This window comes from Lycorma delicatula, chromosome 6, assembly GCF_047948215.1.
Source record: "Lycorma delicatula isolate Av1 chromosome 6, ASM4794821v1, whole genome shotgun sequence".
NCBI classification, from domain to species: Eukaryota; Metazoa; Arthropoda; class Insecta; order Hemiptera; family Fulgoridae; genus Lycorma; species Lycorma delicatula.
Window position 1 is genome coordinate 52,727,027 of NC_134460.1, and position 20,502 is coordinate 52,747,528.

Consider the following 20,502-nt stretch of genomic DNA (forward strand, 5'->3'; position numbering starts at 1 on the left):
CAAAAACAAGTGCTGGGTTAGTTTTATTTGCAAATGTATTCTACAGCTAGCTTAATAATATTAATGTAAATGCATTATAACCTTGCCATTACTTCATCATCTTAACTGACGATTCAGGCGGTTTTTATTTTGTTATGAAAGAGGGGGCATCAACCCGGTTATTAGCCCGGTAGAAATTTATAATGTATGAAGGGAATCCATACCTGTCCGAGATTTGAACCCGGGATCCGAAATGCCGAGAGCTATTTACTCAGCCACGAAGGTCGGATTTGATTTTTTTAAATGTCTTTTTACCACATATAGTTAAAAAATGTATTTTTATCAATAAGAATTTTTCCGTTAAAATTATACAAATAGATAATTCTTAATTCTTCATCGTTGTTAATATTTAGCCATTTAAAATTTGAATTTCCTTACTTTTATAGAAAGTGATAAGACGTTATTTACATAATTTTTTTAAGAATTACATTTAAAATGTTGATAAAAGAATTTACTAATAAACAAATAAAAATTTGTAATTAACAAAGTTATTTTATTTGAAAATTAAAAAAGTGTATTTTCCCATAAAACTGTTTCGTGTTTTTCTCCATTTTTCTAAAAACCTAAGGGAGATGGAAATCTGGGACAACTTTTATTCAATTCCTTAGATTAAAAAACATATAATAAGCACTAAATTTTTGCTATCGATTTTCATCTCAAGAATTTTAATACGGTTCAATTTCATTGAAGGAGCAGAAAGCAGGGCTAAATGTTTTGTGAACCGAAACTCGCTAACGAACCGTTTTTTGACCCATGTTTATGGGTACTTTTTTTATTTTTGACTATAGAATCATCTCCCGAGAGATTACCATGCAATTTGGAATCGCTCTGCATATATATATATTTTTTTTTTTCCTTTTTTACTCTTTTTTAATGAGACCTCTAGGTGGAAATAATAAATTCAGACCTTATTACAGATATAAAATATTAAGTTTTTACCGGTTCTTTTGATAACAAGATTAAGTTCTTGTTCTTTTGATAAAATTAAATAAATTAATAATTAAATGCGTAATAATAGTTTTCAATTCAGATTACTTGTTGAAAAAAATCAATTTTAAACTATAAAATTATTAGAAAATTTTAGTCACATAATTTTAACGTGATAGCCACTACATTTAGTCTAATGTGTTAAGTGTTCTGTCAAATTTAGTTTGTTTGGTTTACGATTTAATTTACATTATAAATTGTTTTTTTTTATAAAATCTATAAAAAAAGAAAAAACAAATTGTAGAACAAAAGATGCTCTGATTGGTTCCTTCGTGGTAGAGGTTATATTAAAAATTTATAAATAGGAAAGTTGGTATTTTACCTATTTTATGTTTATACTTTTTCCTGATTCTCTGTGACGCATCCAGGTTCGATGCAAACTTGATTGTGTGTACGTATGTATATCGTTTTCTATCGCTTGTGACCACCGGCAAAAATCCAATCACGCTATCAGATAAGAATATTTGAGACTGCATTTTTATATCTCATAAATTATTATTAAGTAAATAATAATGTTAAATAATTAAATAATAATTTAATAATAAATAATGTTAATTTAATAATAATATTATTACTAAATTAAGTATAAAATAATAAGGCTTAATGAATTTTTCACCTCAAGTTTGCACAGATGGCTGTAACAAAGGAAATTAGCTGATGTTTTATAATTGTTTCATATACTGTATTTTACAGAATTTCAGTAAATACTGTAGGCTTATAAATATTGATGATTTAGTTATAATAAATTTATATATATATGATTTATTATAATTTAGTTATAATAATCCAGTATATTGGTAAAAGGTCTCGACCGAGATGAAATCCGAATTGTATTAGTAATAAAATATACTGCTTAACAACACAAATAAACCTGTCGTGTATAATTTCTAGATGGAAATACCAAAACAAACTTGTAGTAAAATTCTAAAATTTAAATCACTTCTAGAGAAAGTAAGGTATACCTAAAGAGAAAGAAATACTGTTTAAGGAATGATTAATGGAATATATAACCAAAATAAATAAATAACGATAAAATATTTTTCTAGTTGACCGATTTAATAAAGCAACACGACAATAAAACAGCGTTAGAAAATAAGAAAAACCTGTTTAACTTTATTAAATGTATCCTTTAAAATATAACTAAATCATCATTATTTATAAGCCTGCAGTATTTAATGAAATTCTGTAAAATACAGTATATGAAACAATTATAAAACATCAGCCAATTTCCTTTGTTACCGCAATCAGTGTGCCAACTTCACTGCATTATAATTATATTGTTTTGAGCCAAAAGTAACATTACCAGTATGCTGGATTGTTATATTATAATTGTGTTGTAATAAAATAACGATTGTAATTTTGAAAATAGTCTTAATTAATATTAGTGTTACGATAATTTTTTGATAAAATAAATACTTTTGTATGTTAGTAATATTAAATTACCTAACTCAGCTGATGACGCACAGCTTTGGCTTTTAAAATAAATACTTTTATGTAGATTTCGAATGTACATACGCTTCTAAGATTCGTTTTGTTTTTATTTAAAAGAACAGAAAAAATTCATTTCTGCCGTTGTATAGTCGGAAAATTGAATAACTATATACACCGTCAACGTCTTTAACGCCAAGATATATTAATTTTAACACTAGAGATTGTTGCACTCTCTGCCTAGTGCAACAATGTAGAGAGATCAATACATTCTACCTTGAATTTTTTCCTCTGATGAACAATGTAAAAGTAGGCCTTCTAATTTAAAGAATAATGGTAATATCTAAGTGGTTAAACAAATGATTTGCAATAATCGACGAATTGATGTTGCAAATGAGTTGAATATAAATCAAAGCTCAGCATTTTCAATCGTATAAGTCTTCCAACTTATTTTTTCCTGTTTAGCCTCCGGGAATTACCGTTCAGGCATTACTTCAAAGGATGAATGAGGATGATATGTATGAGGGTAAATGAAGTGAAGACTTGGCCAATCTCAGTTCGACCATTACTGAGATGTGTGGTTAATTGAAACCCAACCATCAAAGCACCTCGGTATCCATGATCTAGTATTCAAATCCGTATAAAAGTAACTGCCTTTACTAGGACTTGAACGCTGGAACTCTCGACTTCCAAGTCAGCTGATTTGGGAAGACGCGTTCACCACTAGACCAACGCGGTGGGGTTACACTCTTTGATTTAATATGGTTTATTGTCCATTTTTCCAATAAATATTGTCGGCATGAAACAGCTTTTCAATAGTGATATATATTGTTAGGAAGATTGGCGTTGGTCATGTTTACCGGATTAGCAGGTGTTCCGAATCGTTGGATGTTTGATTATTTGAATTTTACTATATTATTGTATATCCTAAAAATGTAATTAAGTGTTTAATAAAAATTTTGGTAAATTTTTAAGTTTTTCAATATTTGATGTAGCCTTTTATACGTAAATTGAGATTACCAATCAGTGTTTGTTACTTTCTTTATGTTCAATGATGTTCACTATACAGCCAGTCCTTTTGATGAACAGAATGTAGATGTAACATGTAGAACCAGATATAATCTTCACAAACGTTACGCTTAACTTTTGTGAAGAAGGCAACCGGAAATTGCTTATGTCCTCTTTTGCCTGAATACGAGGATAGATCAAAATATTAAAACGATTATTTTAATTTGTACTACGTAGATGAAGTATGCATATTTTTAAAACATAATCCTCTTCTATCTCCGTGCACTTAGTTAATCTTTTTAACATTCTTTAAAATTCCATATTGGAATTAGTGTGTTGGTTGGTTGATAACAAGATTTTGCACCGCTTCCGTGATCTATTTATCAGAACAAAAATGATTCCCTTTTTTCTTTCTGTCGGCCAAAAGTATAAAAATTGCTTGGATCAGGCCAGAACACTGAACAGGGATCGATAAAAAAACCGAGGCGAGATCTCGAAGGTAAAGGATTATTTTGTGACTATAAGATCGATACACCTTTTGAGAATTTAACACCCATTTTGGACTTGATATTTTCCTTCAGTGATTGGAGTAGTTCATAATAGTAGTTTTTTACTATTTACCTTTCACCTTCAGATGTGAAGTGAATAAAAACTTGACCTTTCATGTCCCAGAATATAATCGTCGTGAACTTTCCTATGTGTTATGAATTTTTTATCGTAAGTGATGAAAGGTTTTTCCAAACTAAATTTATTCCTTACTCTCGGGTTGAAAGCTGTGGACGACTCATGAAAGGTTATTGTTCATTTTACAAATGTGTCTCCTTCACCTTCATAAATTTCAATAACCTCTTGTTAATTTTCAAACGATTGTCTTTGTGGTTACCTGTCGATTGATGTGGTACTCAGAGAAAACATTTCGAAAAATGGAAACTTGTGTAATTGAAAATGCCTTGATTTATATTCAACTCATTTGCTACATCAATTCGTTGATTATTGCACCACTTCGATATTGCCATTATTCTTTCTAGTAAAAGGTCTATAATGAACAATGTAAAAGTAAAGTTTTTTTAAAGCGATCAATTCATTCATAAATGTTGCTTCCACTCATACAACGTTCTTCGTACTGATGATGAATACTACGAATTATCCTTGTTGATTTCATTCCTTCTGAATGAGAAAACGTATCGATCTCGCATTTTTTCCTTGATGCAATTAGAAACTCACTTTAAATTGATTTTTTAACACCACTACAAATAGCTAACGACGTAACAATTCACTTCCACTTATAATTTCTAATAGAAGAGTTCGTGATGGTGAGACATGTGATCGGGAGGGAAATAAAACTTTTCTTTTGCCTTTTGATCTTCCCTCATATGACTAATATAAGTTGGCCATTCTTGCCAATATCTCTCTTTTTCTGTTTAGCCTCCGCGATCACCGTAAGGTACCACACTTCAGGTCGACCATTGATGTGTGGTTAATTGAAACCAAACCACCGAAGAACAGTCGAGTGTGGATACTCAACCTGAGTGGACGTGTATTTCTAAACGCAGAGGCGTTTTATGCGTTTTTGGTATGATTTTTTGCGGATTTTTTATTGGACAAGTAGTGACTCATTTCGAGGTAAGGAAAACTGACAATTGTGTTAAATTTTATGAATTTTGGTGACCGGACTGTACTGTAATTACGTTTTTTTCTGTCGTAACTTTTTCTCCATAAGAGCCAATGCTAAATTGGCAGTTAAGGCTAGTGAAAATAAGTTGTCAATAGACAAATAACCACAAGTTTATGACGTCACGGCTGTTGTAGTAAACAACAACATAGAATAATTATCGACAAAATAAGTTATACTAATAGAGTTTTTTTCTAAGTGTTTGAGGCACTTATAAAGGGGATTTTCCTTTCCAAATAACTCCTTCCCTGAGCAATATTTCTCAAAATTCTCTCGGATCTATCCGATCCGATCCGAGACCAATACCTTCCATAGACCCCCCTCCCAATTTTTTTTTGGAAGCACTTTCGGTCTGATACATATTCGATCCCCCCGTCACCCGAATTTTTCTGAGGACAGATTCGGGATCATACATTTTCCGACCCCCCTCAAAAAAATTCCAGTCCCTCCTACCCAAACCCCCACCACCACCCCCGACCGAGTGGGTATCTACGGACTTGGAATTGAGCTGAGAGTTCGATAAAATTACTGGTGATTTTTTAATTCCTTCCCTTTGGAAGAGGGGATGGAATTAAATGTTTCCGGCCCTTCTGGCCCCCCAAAGAAGAAAGGATGGAAGGCAGCGGATCTCAAAAGGACTAAACGAGTTAGAGCCGGTTCCTCCGAGGAAGAAGAGACTACCCCTACATTGTGGGATCTCACTTATAGGCTGGGCCATGCCCTCATAACATTTAGACAAAATCTGGGCAAGTCTATGGTGACTCATCAAAAGGTTCACGAGAGATAGCTGACATATAACTCTTTACTTTTTCTTTTTACATTGCAACAGATCATGATTACTGAGCTGAACAGCCTCCCCGAAAGAGCTACCAGACATCACCCTGTCTACTGGTGGTCCTGCGATATTGCAGGATCAACGCAGGGTTCTGCAATCCATGAAGAGGCGCGTGCAGAGACTAATAGAACGAGAACATACGGAGCTGATCGAGACCTGAACACGGCTATTACACAATACCGAGCAGCAAGGGAAACAGTTAAACTAAGATGACAGATATTGCGAGCTATGGGATCCAGCATTGATTTTTTCCTGCTTTCTGGAAAGAATTAAGAACTGTTTTCTTGCCCAAACAACAGTCAGTTTCAGTGGCTCTCGAATATCGCCCTATAAGTCGCATTAATAATATGGGCAAAGTTGTGGAGTGGCTCATCGCTAATAGACTAATTGAGGATCTGGAAAACAACAACCCCCTCCATGAGAATCAGTTTGGTTTTAGGCGGGGGCGTCAACTATTAACGCCGTCAACGAAGTCGTTTCATGGACTGCTGCGGTGAGGGGTGGGACTTGGAGAACCAGGCGTATCCCACTAATGATACTCCTGGATGTAAGGAATGCTTTCGGTTGGGTACCTTGGTTAGCTATATTGTGGGCACATCAAAGAATGAATATAAGCGAGTACATAGTGACGCAAGTATCCAGCTATCTATCCGAGAGACGGACTAAAATTAATACGGTGGATGGTGTGTTAAGTGATCAGATCTTCGGTGGAGTCCCGCAGGGGTCTTTACTCGGCTACTACTTTGGAACATCTTCTATGATGAAATTTTCCGACTTCAATTACCGCCGGGGGTGAATGTTGTAGGATACGCGGACGACATCTCGCTGCTAGTAGAGGCCAGTACATTAGATGAAATGGATGACAAGGGGAATGTTACTTTACAATTAGTTAATGAATGGCTCGTCAACAACCGTTTGGAAGTCTCTCCTTCCAAAGTCTTCCTTCCAAGTCACGCCTTCAAGAGTATCCTCTTCACTGGTAGGAGGATACTCAGAAGATTAAATCTGCGCCTGAGAGGAGAGGCAATTGTCGAGGTGGAAAGTGCTAAATATCTAGGGGTGTTACTGGATTAACACCTCAAATACTCCAGTCATGTGGCCATGATCTGCGACAGAGTGGAAACAACAATCCGTGCCTTGCGAGATCTCTTATCACCTGGTGATAACGTCGTCTCTGTTGTACGCCGCCCCGGTATAGACCAATGCGGTTAACTGGGTACCGAACGTTATCGGATGATGCACTGTGCGTACTTTCTTCGCTGCCCCCGATAGAATTACAGATTAAAAGACGAAAACTAAGGGCGTCCGATGTAGCCAAAGACCAATTCTATAATACGGGAACAATGGACGGTGGCATGGGTGGGTTCAGTAGTGACCACATGAACCAGAAGAATTATCCCGGACCTGGATGCTTGGCTTGATCGTTCTCATGGCGAATTAGATTACCACACAACGCAACTCATGTCGGGACGTGGTGCGTTTGAACAATACCTGCATAGGTTTTGCAGGAGAGAGTCACCCATCTGCTGTTACTGCAATGCGGTTGATGATGCCGAACACACTATTTTCGTGTGCAGACGATGAGAGGAATATCGTATAAATTCAGGACTGATGCATACCCGACTGGAGCAACTCTCGGAGTGGCTCTTGGCTATGTTCGGAAACTGGCAAAATTTTTCTGTATTTGCAACAGCAGTCCTCCGAATAAAAGAAGATGATACAAGGAAAGGAATACTGAGGGTTTTAGTTTATAGCAGGGCTGGGCGGACAGCCTCATTCCTGAGGGCTCACATGCCCTGGTGTGTGGGTTCTCGTGATGGAGCGGGGACTCCTGGGGTCCGTTAGATGTGAATGAATGTAAAAACCGAGACCCGGCCGGCGGTGTGGGTTCCCGGATAAGCTTTGGCGGCTTCGGCTTCTGCGCCGTCGGCTTTGAGCCTGGCAATAGGAAAGACCGAGACCCGATCTCCGGCGGGGGGTGGGGGGGGGGGCAGCTGGGAACGGCATAGCCGGGCCTGGTTTCTTCCGTCGGAGATTAGAGGCTGGTAATTAAAAGATCCGGAAAGGATACGTCCCCGAGTCGAGTATACTTATTTGGATGTCCGGCTCGGGGATGTAGGGTGAAAAAACCCAAAAAAAAACCGCCGAAGAACACCAGTATCCACTATCTAGTATTCAAATCCGTATAAAATTAACCGCCTTTACTAAGATTGAAACTTAAAACTCTTGTCTTCGAAATCAACTGATTTACGATGACGCGGTCACCGTTATCTCAACCCGGTGGGTTACTTGCGAATACCGAAGCCATTTTTGGGTTAATTATTGGTTCATATTAGTTCGCGCGTTAAATGGCATTAGCATAGACACCTTTTAAATTTTTATGTTCTTTGCTGTGCAAGTATATTTACTTACTGATGATATCTGAAACGTGTCTATAATAAATAACATTTCTGATTCGAAAAAACCTAATTTAAATATTGAGAACGGTTAGTAATGAGTTCAAATCAAATTTTAATAAAACTTTTAATAAGAAGATTTTATACATAAATTATATAATAATGCTTCTCTTTTGATGAACTTTAAGGTTGTTTCGACTTGTAAATCTGTTTGGTATAATTTAAGTTTTAAAAATTAGAGAGGTATTTTTTATTTTAATGTGTAGGTCTAATTTTAAAATATGAGTATCAATTTTTTATAACCGTGTAACAGATATTGGATTTTTGTAATGTTTCGAGAAAAAATATACTGCAGTTAAAAGGAGTAAAAATTGGGAAGTGTATGCCGGTGGTCTATGCCTCATCACCATTTCATACGCGTTAACGACCCCCATCGGCTTACCGAAATGTGCTGAATACGCATGATGACGCCCGCGCCGGATGGGCTAATTCCGTTACCACCACATCGATAATTGTACAGTGAAAAACACTGCCTTACTCGCATCCCCTTTAGGCTTAATGGCCTGCAGTCGATTTGTCACGGTGGCGGACCGGGTATTTAGATTCGTTTCTAGGTTGGCAAAGTTGGCAAACCTCAAATTAATATGTAGTTAATACAGCCCGGCGCATAAAAATATTTTTTATCTATGTTACAACCCAGTGATTTGATATGAAAATGTGCTAACATTACACGATTTCATTTTAAATTATATATATATATATATATATATATATATATTTAAAATATTTTTTAGCTGACGTGATCTCATGTTAATTTATCATATTGTTTTTTTTTCTCATTTAATTTATTTAAATGGTTGGGATATGAATTATTAACTAGTAGCATATTCACTGAATTCGTCAATGTTTATTCAGATTTTATGTAACTTTTTTTTGCATTAATAAATATTAAACTAAACTTAAAATCTTATTAAATTACGAATTTAATTTTATTCTTGTCGGTAGAATTATGAAAGTGTCTGTCTATAGTACCTGCTACAAAGTCTAGCAGTCGTGTTACTATTGTCAAAAGATATTGATCGTATACAAGAATTTAATATTTTTTCTTAAAGTGATTTCACAAAATATATATTACAGATATAATCTTTTAATTCATATTTCTCTAAAAAAATCCACTTTTAACTGTTTATTTGAATTTTATTTATTTTTTCCAATGCGCTGCAAGCAAATTGATGTGCGTTGAAATTTCCAACGTTAATAAATTGCATGGAAAATTCTAAAATGCGTTTCTGTAACAAAAAAGGTCTGGACATTTAAAAATCGTGTATTTGATATATTATTTTGTAAGATTTTAAAGAAGGGTTTTGTAAAAAAAAAAACTATTAAATTTATATAATCTGTATCGACCGTTTATTATTTTACCGTTATTTAAACATAATTTTTCCTAAGATTTTCTCTTTACTTTTGTTAAAAATTAATATAGAGGGGGGTGTCGCTAGCGCTCCCTTCTGGCCAGTATGACAACATGACAGTAAGGCGGCGACGCTAACTATATAATCTTTAAAATTGGGTTTTTCGACATCTTCCGTATCTTAAAATTAATTTTATTAAATAAGAACGATTTGTTTATGAATGATTGTGTTTAAAAATGCTGAATAAAAATGTAATCTTATACGTAAAACAGTTTTTCGATTAGGATTCTTGTTTTTTCCCCACTATTCTAAAAATATTCAGACTTCAGAAGTGGCACAAACGAGATCAGCAGATACTAACCGGTCAAGAACGACTCAACCAATTTACATTAAATTTTAACATGCGTATATAAATTTCAATGAGACTGATGTAGTAGTTTGGAAAATCCCGTTAGGTATTTTTAAATATTTATATTCAACATGTTCACGCATACAACCACACTTTTTCAAAAGATAAATTTGTCTCCGAATTTATTTTCAAAATTAGTATTCTATTTTTTTACAAAAAAAAATTATTTAGGAGCAAATATGACTTTATGGTCCGTACTTCTTTGTGGAATAAATTTCATTTGATAATTTGCCTACTGCCTAAAGTTTTTTTTTCCATTTCAATTCATACCTTTATATTAATTCTGTATGAAACTCTATGGACAATTCCATCTTCAGCTCTATACAATAAAAGAAATCAGAACACATCCCATCAAGCTGAAACTTTCATTCGATCATTTTCATTTTTTTTTCATAGAGTTAAAGATGAAATTGTCCAGAGAATTCCTTGTAGGTGAAGTCATAATTGCTCCTAAATAATGTTTTTTTGTAAAAACCAGAATTATCACTAATTTTGAAAATTGATTTGGGACAAATTTCTGCTTTGAAAACCCGTAATTATATGCGTGAACACTGATCAGTATAAATATTAAATAAATCATTAAAAATACTCGACCGGATATGTTTTGATTTCATTTTTTGCATAGTGTCGAAGATGGAATTGTCCAAAGAGTTGCATGTAGAATTAATAAAAAGAAATGAAAAAGTTATGTTAACATAATTTATACATTTTGTACATAATATGTAATGGATTTTTGATAGTCTAATAGTTATTAGCATGGTGGCTTCCAGATTGGGTGAGTTTGGGCTCGATTTCCGGCAAGGTTTATTTCATGGAATGGAATGCAAAGTTGGCAGGAGTCCACCACTCCCCACTCCATCGCAGAACCTGGACAGAGTCCCTTGCTGCTGGATCTTTCTAATCGGGCTTGTTTTTTTTAAAGGGTTAATTTTTAATCTCGGATCTAATTTTTCAATTTTTGTCTATTATTATTTTAGTGAATTTAAGACGGATTTAATTGCATTCCAATCCGTTGTTCAACCAGCGTTATCGAACCCATTTCATGGGCCGACCGCGGAAGGCTAGGCTTATAAAGCCTGTCCTCCCGACGTAATTCCCCTTCAGACCGTCCACTGAAGTCCTTTAGGTGCTAACTCTTTAATAGGCTAGCAGGAATACGCCACAACGGGGCACTAGCTATAAGGAGGGAGCAATGCGTCCCCTTTTCCGGAGGAGTCGCAATTGCTGGGTTATTTTGTCTGATTGTAAGTTTTGAAATAGGAGAGGTTGTGTAGAAGCTCTTCATCCGCTTCTGGTATGGCTGCCCTTCAGGACGCATCTCTGCTGGGCTCTGTTTTATTTCATCCATCATTTAATCCACCTGTTTTGTTTTTCGTTAATATACGTCCAAAAAGTTATAATACTAAAATTAACCAGTAAAAATAAAAAGTTGAATATTTTTGTATTATTTAACAAAGTTATTGTATTGCAAACTTACAAAAATGGTTTTCAAACAAATTTTCAGTTTTACTTCAGATATTATGAAAACTACTGGAGATATAGTTCTGGAACCTATTTTATTCCATTTTTCAGGTAAAAAGCTATAAGTTTTAACCATCAATTTTGTGCTTCAATTAACGTCCTAAAAATTTCTGTACGACCTCATTTCACCGGTGGAGCTGAATTCCGAGCGATCTCTTTCGCTAGCCGAAACTCGCTAACGAAGCGTTTTCAGACCTATATTTAGGTGAATTTTTTTCATTATTTTTATTAAGAGAAATACACCTGTCAAATATGTCGGTTTCCTCGTGGGATACTCTTTTTCTCTGTCAGTCTGTCTCTCTCTCTCGCTCACTCTCTCTCGCTCACTCTCTCTCGCTCACTCTCTCTCGCTCTCTCTCTCTCTCTCTCTCTCTGTGTGTTTGTGCGTGTGTGCGTGCGCGCACTCATGTGCAAAATGTTAAATGAATGTATTTAATAAATTTAAAATCTTAACTTATAATTATTTATATGTTATGTGTTGTTTCTTACCATCAGACATCCTAATTTTCTTACCTCTAAAAATAAGTTAAAGTATGCATAATTTTTAACCTGTGTTAAAGTAAGAATAAAGGTATATATGTATTTTAATGGTTTTATTTAATAGAAAAGTTTTACTTTTTTGAGTATATCGAAAGCTACGGATCGTATAAAATCTAAAATTTTTTTATTATGTTTTATTGTGATAAGTTGTAAATAAATACATTAGAAGAAATAAATATCCTGACAGCTTGTTAATGAATACTTTGATTTTTTGTTGTAAATTACAAATAAATTTTTTTAAATAATGTTATTTATAGCGCAAAAACGTGTTTCTAAAGTGTTAAAATTATTTTGATTTGATTATATATATATTGCCATCAAAGTAGTACTGCGTAGTTATTTTTACAAATTCATAAAATATTATTGTTATTTATTGTTATATTAAGTCATTTAATAATTTAATGCAAGAATTAATTTAAAAATATAATTTGCAAAATGAGGCATAGGTTCCACCGAGATTTGAACTCGGATCGCTGGATTCAAAGTCCAGAGTGCTAACCATTACACCATGGAACCGTGTTATACAATTACAATTACAATATTGTAATCAAAAGGATTTTGTAGTAATATTCTGAAGAAATTAAATAAAATATAAAAAAATTAAAGGTCCCACCGAGATTTGAACTCGGATCGCTGGATTCAGAGTCCAGAGTGCTAACCGTTACACCATGGAACCTTCTTGCCAACCTTTTAATTATGAATTATTTACACTTGTTTTTTGTTGGAGTTATAAAATTTATAATTCCAATTTATATTTAAAGTAATATAAAATTTCAAAAATTAAGGTCCCACCGAAGTTTGATCTGAGATAGCTGGGTTTAGAGTCCAGAGTGCTAAAATAAACATTATTACAACATGATGAACCTCCGCGTAAAAAAAAAAAAATGTATATATATATATATATATATCTAATATATGATACATATATCTAATATATGATTATTATATATATATATATATATATGAGATTGCACGTTTGCTAGTGTTGAAAAATAAAATATTTTTTTCATTATGAATCATGTTAAGCGGTTTAATACATAATATAATTCTTCGAAATATATGTTGGGAGATAAAAATGTAATATTTCTTAAATTAAACTTAGCGTAATTAATGCTGAAATTATCTGGGAAGTTTTAGGAGTAAGTTTTCCAAATTATTAAAAGTTTTTCTAGGATTTGAAAAGAAAAATTAGAAACTGAATAGTAGAAAGTTATTATGTAAGTTAATATGCAAGTTAATATATCGTTATTATGGAAAAACGGTGTAGAATATAAATTTTATATTTTACTTGCTATTAAGTTTTGTATGTATTTATTAACGTGCCTTACTTCAGCTTCAACCTGTAAATACTTAATTTTCAATTCCAATTAAAAATTTTATTCCAAGGACCCTGTGGATGGAACTCTGTTAATAACTGGGAACGAATGACTGAGTAACAAGGAAAATAAGTCGATAATGTGAAAGGGACGCTGTAGTGATGGAAGGACTAAGAAATAAGATTAACTCTTTGATCGCAGGGGAAACCTTCAAAATCTACTATGGCCATCTATCCTCATCACAGTCACTAGTTAGATCAGAGGATCTTTACGCCGGACAGGAGCTGCAATACCAGATCTCAAACCGGAATGAGAACACTGCTTATCATCGATCGTGTTGACCAGTGTTTGCCAAATTTCTTTTCCTCTAGATACCAAATTTATCTGAGAACAGGTTCCCTACTTCAGTGGTACCTTTATCCTTACTTGTACTAACTTTGACTTATAAAAGTTTTACTTAACAATAAACTGTTTAATCAGATTCTAACTAGTGAAGATAGTCTGTAAACGTAAAGCTATCAAATTCATTACTATATCATCGGAATTTAGTTTTAACCTTATCCTTTTATTTTTTGAAAGAGTAATATTTTTAACACCTATTTTTATTACGTATACATAAAATTCAAAGCAGTTAATCTGATGTGGCGTTCGTTTTTATTAACCGTTAGACTTTATTAAAAAATAAATTCAGTTCATTAAAATAATTTATTAATTAATTTGATATTATTATTTTCTTGATTAATTCCACCAAAAACAATAGTTTTCTTATCTTTTTTTTGCTTGAACATGATATGAATTATTTTTATATATGAATTTTTTTTTGCTTATAATCAGTATTGTCACAGTTACGATTCATTTAATTATAACAGGGTTTAATTTTATTTACAGCATAAAATTAAATTACTCAGAGAATCTTTTAGTAAATATTTTGTTATCAGCATTATTATCCTGTTCACTTTTAGTAATATCTTAAATATTAATGGGAAAAATAATAAAAATTTTACAATATAATAAAGGTCCCACCGAGATTTGAACTCGGATCGCTGGATTCGGAGTCCAGAGTGCAAACCATTACACCTGGAACCGTGTTAAACGATTTTAATATTGTTATCAGATGGGTTTATCAGTAATATTTTGAAGAAATTTGAAAAAAATTAAAGGTCCCACCGAGATTTGAACTCGGATCGCTGGATTCAGAGTCCAGAGTGCTAACCATAACACCATGGAACCGTGTTAAACGATTTTAATATTGTTATCAGATGAGTTTAGCAGTAATATTTTGAAGAAATTTGAAAAAAATTAAAGGTCCCACCGAGATTTGAACTCGGATCGCTGGATTCAGAGTCCAGAGTGCTAACCGTTACACCATGGAACCGTGTTAAACGATTTTAATATTGTTATCAGATGAGTTTAGCAGTAATATTTTGAAGAAATTTGAAAAAAATTAAAGGTCCCACCGAGATTTGAACTCGGATCGCTGGATTCAGAGTCCAGAGTGCTAACCGTTACACCATGGAACCGTGTTAAACGATTTTAATATTGTTATCAGATGAGTTTAGCAGTAATATTTTGAAGAAATTTGAAAAAAATTAAAGGTCCCACCGAGATTTGAACTCGGATCGCTGGATTCAGAGTCCAGAGTGCTAACCATTACACCATGGAACCGTGTTAAACGATCTTAATATTGTTATCAGATGAGTTTAGCAGTAATATTTTGAAGAAATTTGAAAAAAATTAAAGGTCCCACCGAGATTTGAACTCGGATCGCTGGATTCAGAGTCCAGAGTGCTAACCATTACACCATGGAACCGTGTTAAACGATTTTAATATTGTTATCAGATGAGTTTAGCAGTAATATTTTGAAGAAATTTGAAAAAAATTAAAGGTCCCACCGAGATTTGAACTCGGATCGCTGGATTCAGAGTCCAGAGTGCTAACCATTACACCATGGAACCGTGTTAAACGATTTAAATATTGCAATCTAATGGGTTTTGCAGTAATATTTAAAAAAAAAAAAAAAATTAAAGGTCCCATCGAGATTTGAACTTGGATCGCTGGATTCAGAGTCCTGAGTGCTAACCATTACACCATGGAACCGTATTAAACGATTTTAATGTTGTAATCGGATGGGTTTGCAGTAATATTTTGAAAAAAAATTTAAAAATGAAAGGTCCCACCGAGATTTGAACTCGGATCGCTGGATTCAGAGTCCAGAGTGTGCTAACCATTACACCATGGAACCTTAAAATTGAATTATTTAATACAAAATTTATAGCTTTCCGTTCTTATAAAGAAGTATTATTTTATGGAAGCTTATTTATTATGTAAAATAAAATAAATAAATAAACAACTTAATTACATTTATAGAATGTATTTTAATTTTGTATATGTGCGTTGTAATAAATTTCATATTTATGAATAATATGAAGTTATTTTTTTTTACAAGATCCATATATAATGACATGAAAAACTTGCGGATAAACCCTTGCAGTATCAAAAAGTAAGATGAAGGTAGTACATAAAAAAACAGATAGCAGCAAATACTTCCCTATGCCCATTTTCCCCCTATTTATGGCAAGAATATTACCTTCTTTTTTCCCCCTTAATACATTCTGCCTATAACCAATATCGACGTAAACTTATGTGTGAATATTACAATATGAACAGTATTAATAGCTGTTTTATATTCATGTATATGCATTTTATCCTTAGGTAATATCTATAAAATTATACGATTCTTACATCCATTGGTGTAGGCTTCTTAAATGTGTTGTGGTACATAAAATTCTGCAAGATTTTTAAGCTTGGAAAAAGTGTCTACATGTTACTGAACATTCCTGAAAATATTGTAGGGCCTAAAACTTTCCTTCTTCTTCACTTATAATCAAATTAAAATATTAATTTTTTTCTTTGCTATGTAGGAATGCTCTCTTTTAAAAAAATGATCGTAAAAGAATTAATCGTTATATTTTAAATCTGTAAAAGGTATAAATTTTTGAAAATTATAAACACTGCCCTAACATAGGCTAACGTTATATTTATGTTCTTTGATATGCTTGTTTGTAACAAGGTGGGTATGATTTCCTGAAATGTTTGACTCATTTGAACAAAATTCAAAACAATTCAATAAATTTAGGAAGCGGAAATCGCCCCGCGTATATCCTAAACTTGAAAACTGAACTTAGTATCGATTTTACTTTTTTTAAGAAATATTTTTTAAAAATTCCAAATTAAGGGTAAAAAAAAATTTCCTAATGTATCTGTTATTAAATAACATTAAATTATGAAAATAATTAAATTATATTGAAAAAACAATGTGAAACTACATTTCATTTAAATTACACTACATTTCCGAATTACGAAGAAAAATAAAGAATAGTTTATAAAAAAAAATATATTAAATATAAATTCACTATTCTATATGTAAAACTTCTTAAATACGAGTAATTTCGGGTAGCTTTCGTTTTGTTTTTGTGGCAACTTATTGATATTAATATTGTTAAAAATATTTTGAAAATAATATTTTTCAAAAGAATCCACAGAGCTTTTTATCTCGGATCGTTGGGTTCGAGTTCAGAGTGGTAACAGTTTCTCTATGGAACATTCTTGCAATTGTTTTTACTTCCTTCTACAAAGTAAAGGAAGTATTGTTATCGAAAAAAATTTCGGTTTTCAGATTTCAACGGAAATATCCTCTTTGACCATCCGCCAATCCATTTTGAGTAATTTTGGCTTGACGTCTGTACGTACGTGCGTATGTATCTTGCATAAATCAAAAACGATCAGCAGTAGGATGTTGAAATTTTGGGTTTATGACTGATGTAAATTCTAGTTGTGCACCTTTCCTTTTGATTGTAATCGACTGGACCAAAAGTGTTCAAAGAAGTCAAAAATCAAAAATATTTGGATTTTTTACTTTTTCATAACTGCAGTAGTAAGCCCTCGTTGATGAGAGGTTTTCAACGGTAAGTCAATTCTAGTTGATGTAAATTCTTCTCATTGATGAGAGATTTTCAACGGTATGTCATAAGTGGTACTTATTTTCATTGGTTCCAGAATTATAGCAAAATGAAATTTTAATTAATGAATATTTGGATCTTACAAGGGAAGGCACGTCGGTTCAAATCCGACTTCATGTACATATATTATTTTTTAACGTTTTTTTTCTTTTAATTTAAATGTATTGATTCAAATTATTAACCTGTGATGGTACAAAAAAAAAATGTTCTAATAAATAAAATTCAATAATTACAATAAAAAAAAAAAAAAATATATATATATATGAAAAAAAAAATCGCAAGTTATTAGTGAAATAAAATGTTATGTACTTTTCATTTTAATTCAAAATTTTTACAGAGGTTAATAATAATTAATAAATCAGTACATTTAAATGAAAAAAAAGTAAAAAAAAAATATTTATACGAAGTCGGATTCGAACCGATGTGTGCATGGTTACGGTTCCGACACGTTCTCAACCACATAACTAATTGACCGACGAGAACCAGAATTATATTTTAACTAATACAAAATGCTGATACGAATGCCCCAAAAAATTTGATGCAATGTGGTGTCCACCACAATTGTGTAACTGTCCACTATATTAAAGAATTGGAGGATAGCATCTCACTTTCTAATAAATTAAGTTTAAATGAAGTGCAGGGAAAAATGTTATATGTAGTTTAATAGGCGTACAAGGAAGTCATCCGGTGTCCATATCAAAGTTTTAATTGCAATTTTCATAGTTGTATGTACTTTATTTACAAAATAATAGGTTCCACCTAGATTTGAACTCGGATCGCTGGATTCAAAGTCCAAAGTGCAACTTTTACACCATGGAACCTTCTTGCAAATACGAATATTTATCGTCTACTCTTTGCTACTCCAAGAATAAATAAATAAAATTTTGCTGGCCTCCATGGCGCGAGTGGTAGCGTCTCCGCCTTTCTTGCAGAGATCCTGGGTTCGAATCCGGTTAGAAATGGCAGTTTTCATACTCTACAAATTTCTATTCGCGCTAAATGATCATCGCAGTCGATGCCCGCACGCCTCATCATGGGATTCTGAGTCGGATTGCTAACCATTAAACCGTGCAACTGTCTTGAAAGCATTTGCCATCTTGAATGGTTCTCTTTGTTTCTGTTAGATAGAGTTTAAATAAGTTTTAAAAACGATATGAACTCTTATTACTGTATTTAGCGCCCAGAATGCTAATCATTACAAAAAGCTACGATCTTTACATATTTGTCAATATGGTAAGACATTAATTCAAATTATATATATAATTTTAGTAAAAGTAAAATAAAATACAAATAAATATATATATATATATATATATATATATATATATATATATATATATATATATATATGGACTCTGATCCAGCGTTCCGATTTTAAATATTGCTGAGCCCTACAATTTTTACAAATTACAGTTATTAATTTAAAGTTCCAACAAAATACCACGTGAAAATAAGAATGCATGCAAGATGGTAGCTTTTTGTAACGAATAGCATTCTGGTTATTAAATACAGCAGTCAGATATGGTAAGACGATAATTAAAATTATACATGTGTTTTTAGTAAAAAGAAAAAAAAACCTATATAAAATTAATAAAATGATCTAGTCCAAAATCCAGATGCTTTTGGATTTTGGGCTGTTTTGGACACTTTTGGTTCGGTCGTTTGCAATCAAAAGGGAAGGTGCACAACTAGATGTTACAACAGTCCTAAATTAAAAATTTCAACATCCTACAGCTGAACGTTTTTGAGTTATACGAGATAGATACGTACGTACAGACGTCACGCCGAAATTAGTCAAAATAGATTTAGGGATGGTCAAAATGGATATTTCTGTTGAAATCTGGAAACCGAAATTTTTCGCGATCATAATACTTCCTTTAGTTCGTACAAGGCATTAAAAATGGTCCGGGGTAAATATACTAACCAAAAATTGTAATAAATATGATTTTATTACAGGTAACATAATTACCTGTCCCCCTTTCAAGCTAAACAATGCGTTACAAGAAAGAAAATGAAGCACGTTTGTCTGTTGTTAGTAATGATTTTCGCTATACAGTTAGTCTTGTTTTGAACAGAATGAAGGTGTTAATTGTACTAAACGGAACACGCAATGGTATAGGGGGATAAATTAGCCCCTATTAATCGCAGAGGCTGGACATCGAACTCCCTTGCTTCCAGATACTTCTAATTCTCAGGCGAATATTCATATATAATGGCGGTTATATGTTAAGATGTACAGATCTGAGAATTGCGTTCCAGTCCTTTGTAGATCGCGTTTTGAAACCTTTAAACTTTTAACAAGATATTTGTTAATCTCCTACGCGATTATCTATCTCCTCCTACACGATTCCCGTTGAGTCCGTCCATTGACGGCCTTTCGGTGTAGCAGGATGCGCCTTGTGGGACCCTAGTTTTTGGAGGGTGCAATGCACCCTTTCCTTTGCGGAGGTAGTCGCACGAGCTGTGGCAAATAATTGTGAGATGTGGAAAGAAAGGATGGAAGGATGGTGAATCTAGGTTTTTTAGATTCTACTAGACTCCGTAGCGCGAGTGGTAGCGTCTCGGCCTTTCATCCGGAGGTCCCGGGTTCGAATCCAGGTCAGGCATGGCATTTTCACACACGCAACTATTCATTCATCTCATCCGAATTTTTATAGATTCTGTTACTTGTAGAGATCAGAAAAGTAATTAATTCAAGCTCGTCTTGGCAATGAAGTTGGTTTATGTTTCCACTAATTTTTTTTCATCTCGAATACAACAATATGTAGGTGGTGCTTCGTAATTACTTAGAGTTCGTAAAATATTAATAAATTAATTAGATTTTAATTTTAAGTATTAAAATCAGTTTAATTATTCAATAATTTGGTAGTATTAGTTTCCTTTATTACCTATAAAACAGGAATACCGAACCGAAACTAGA

General features: G+C 33.1%; 1 protein-coding gene and 7 non-coding genes across 8 annotated transcripts in view; 1 reads left to right on the forward strand and 7 right to left on the reverse strand.

Annotated features, from left to right (window-relative positions):
- LOC142326860 (roundabout homolog 2-like) overlaps positions 1–20,502 on the forward strand; it is a 1,022,566-nt gene that overhangs the window by 231,826 nt on the left and 770,238 nt on the right. The window lies entirely within an intron of this gene.
- On the reverse strand, positions 12,692–12,763 carry TRNAQ-UUG (transfer RNA glutamine (anticodon UUG)). The gene has a single exon. It is a non-coding gene; the product is annotated as a tRNA-Gln (tRNA).
- On the reverse strand, positions 12,852–12,923 carry TRNAQ-CUG (transfer RNA glutamine (anticodon CUG)). The gene has a single exon. It is a non-coding gene; the product is annotated as a tRNA-Gln (tRNA).
- Positions 14,867–14,938, reverse strand: TRNAQ-CUG (transfer RNA glutamine (anticodon CUG)). Its single transcript has one exon. It is a non-coding gene; the product is annotated as a tRNA-Gln (tRNA).
- On the reverse strand, positions 15,012–15,083 carry TRNAQ-CUG (transfer RNA glutamine (anticodon CUG)). Its single transcript has one exon. It is a non-coding gene; the product is annotated as a tRNA-Gln (tRNA).
- On the reverse strand, positions 15,157–15,228 carry TRNAQ-CUG (transfer RNA glutamine (anticodon CUG)). Its single transcript has one exon. It is a non-coding gene; the product is annotated as a tRNA-Gln (tRNA).
- Positions 15,302–15,373, reverse strand: TRNAQ-CUG (transfer RNA glutamine (anticodon CUG)). Its single transcript has one exon. It is a non-coding gene; the product is annotated as a tRNA-Gln (tRNA).
- Positions 15,447–15,518, reverse strand: TRNAQ-CUG (transfer RNA glutamine (anticodon CUG)). The gene has a single exon. It is a non-coding gene; the product is annotated as a tRNA-Gln (tRNA).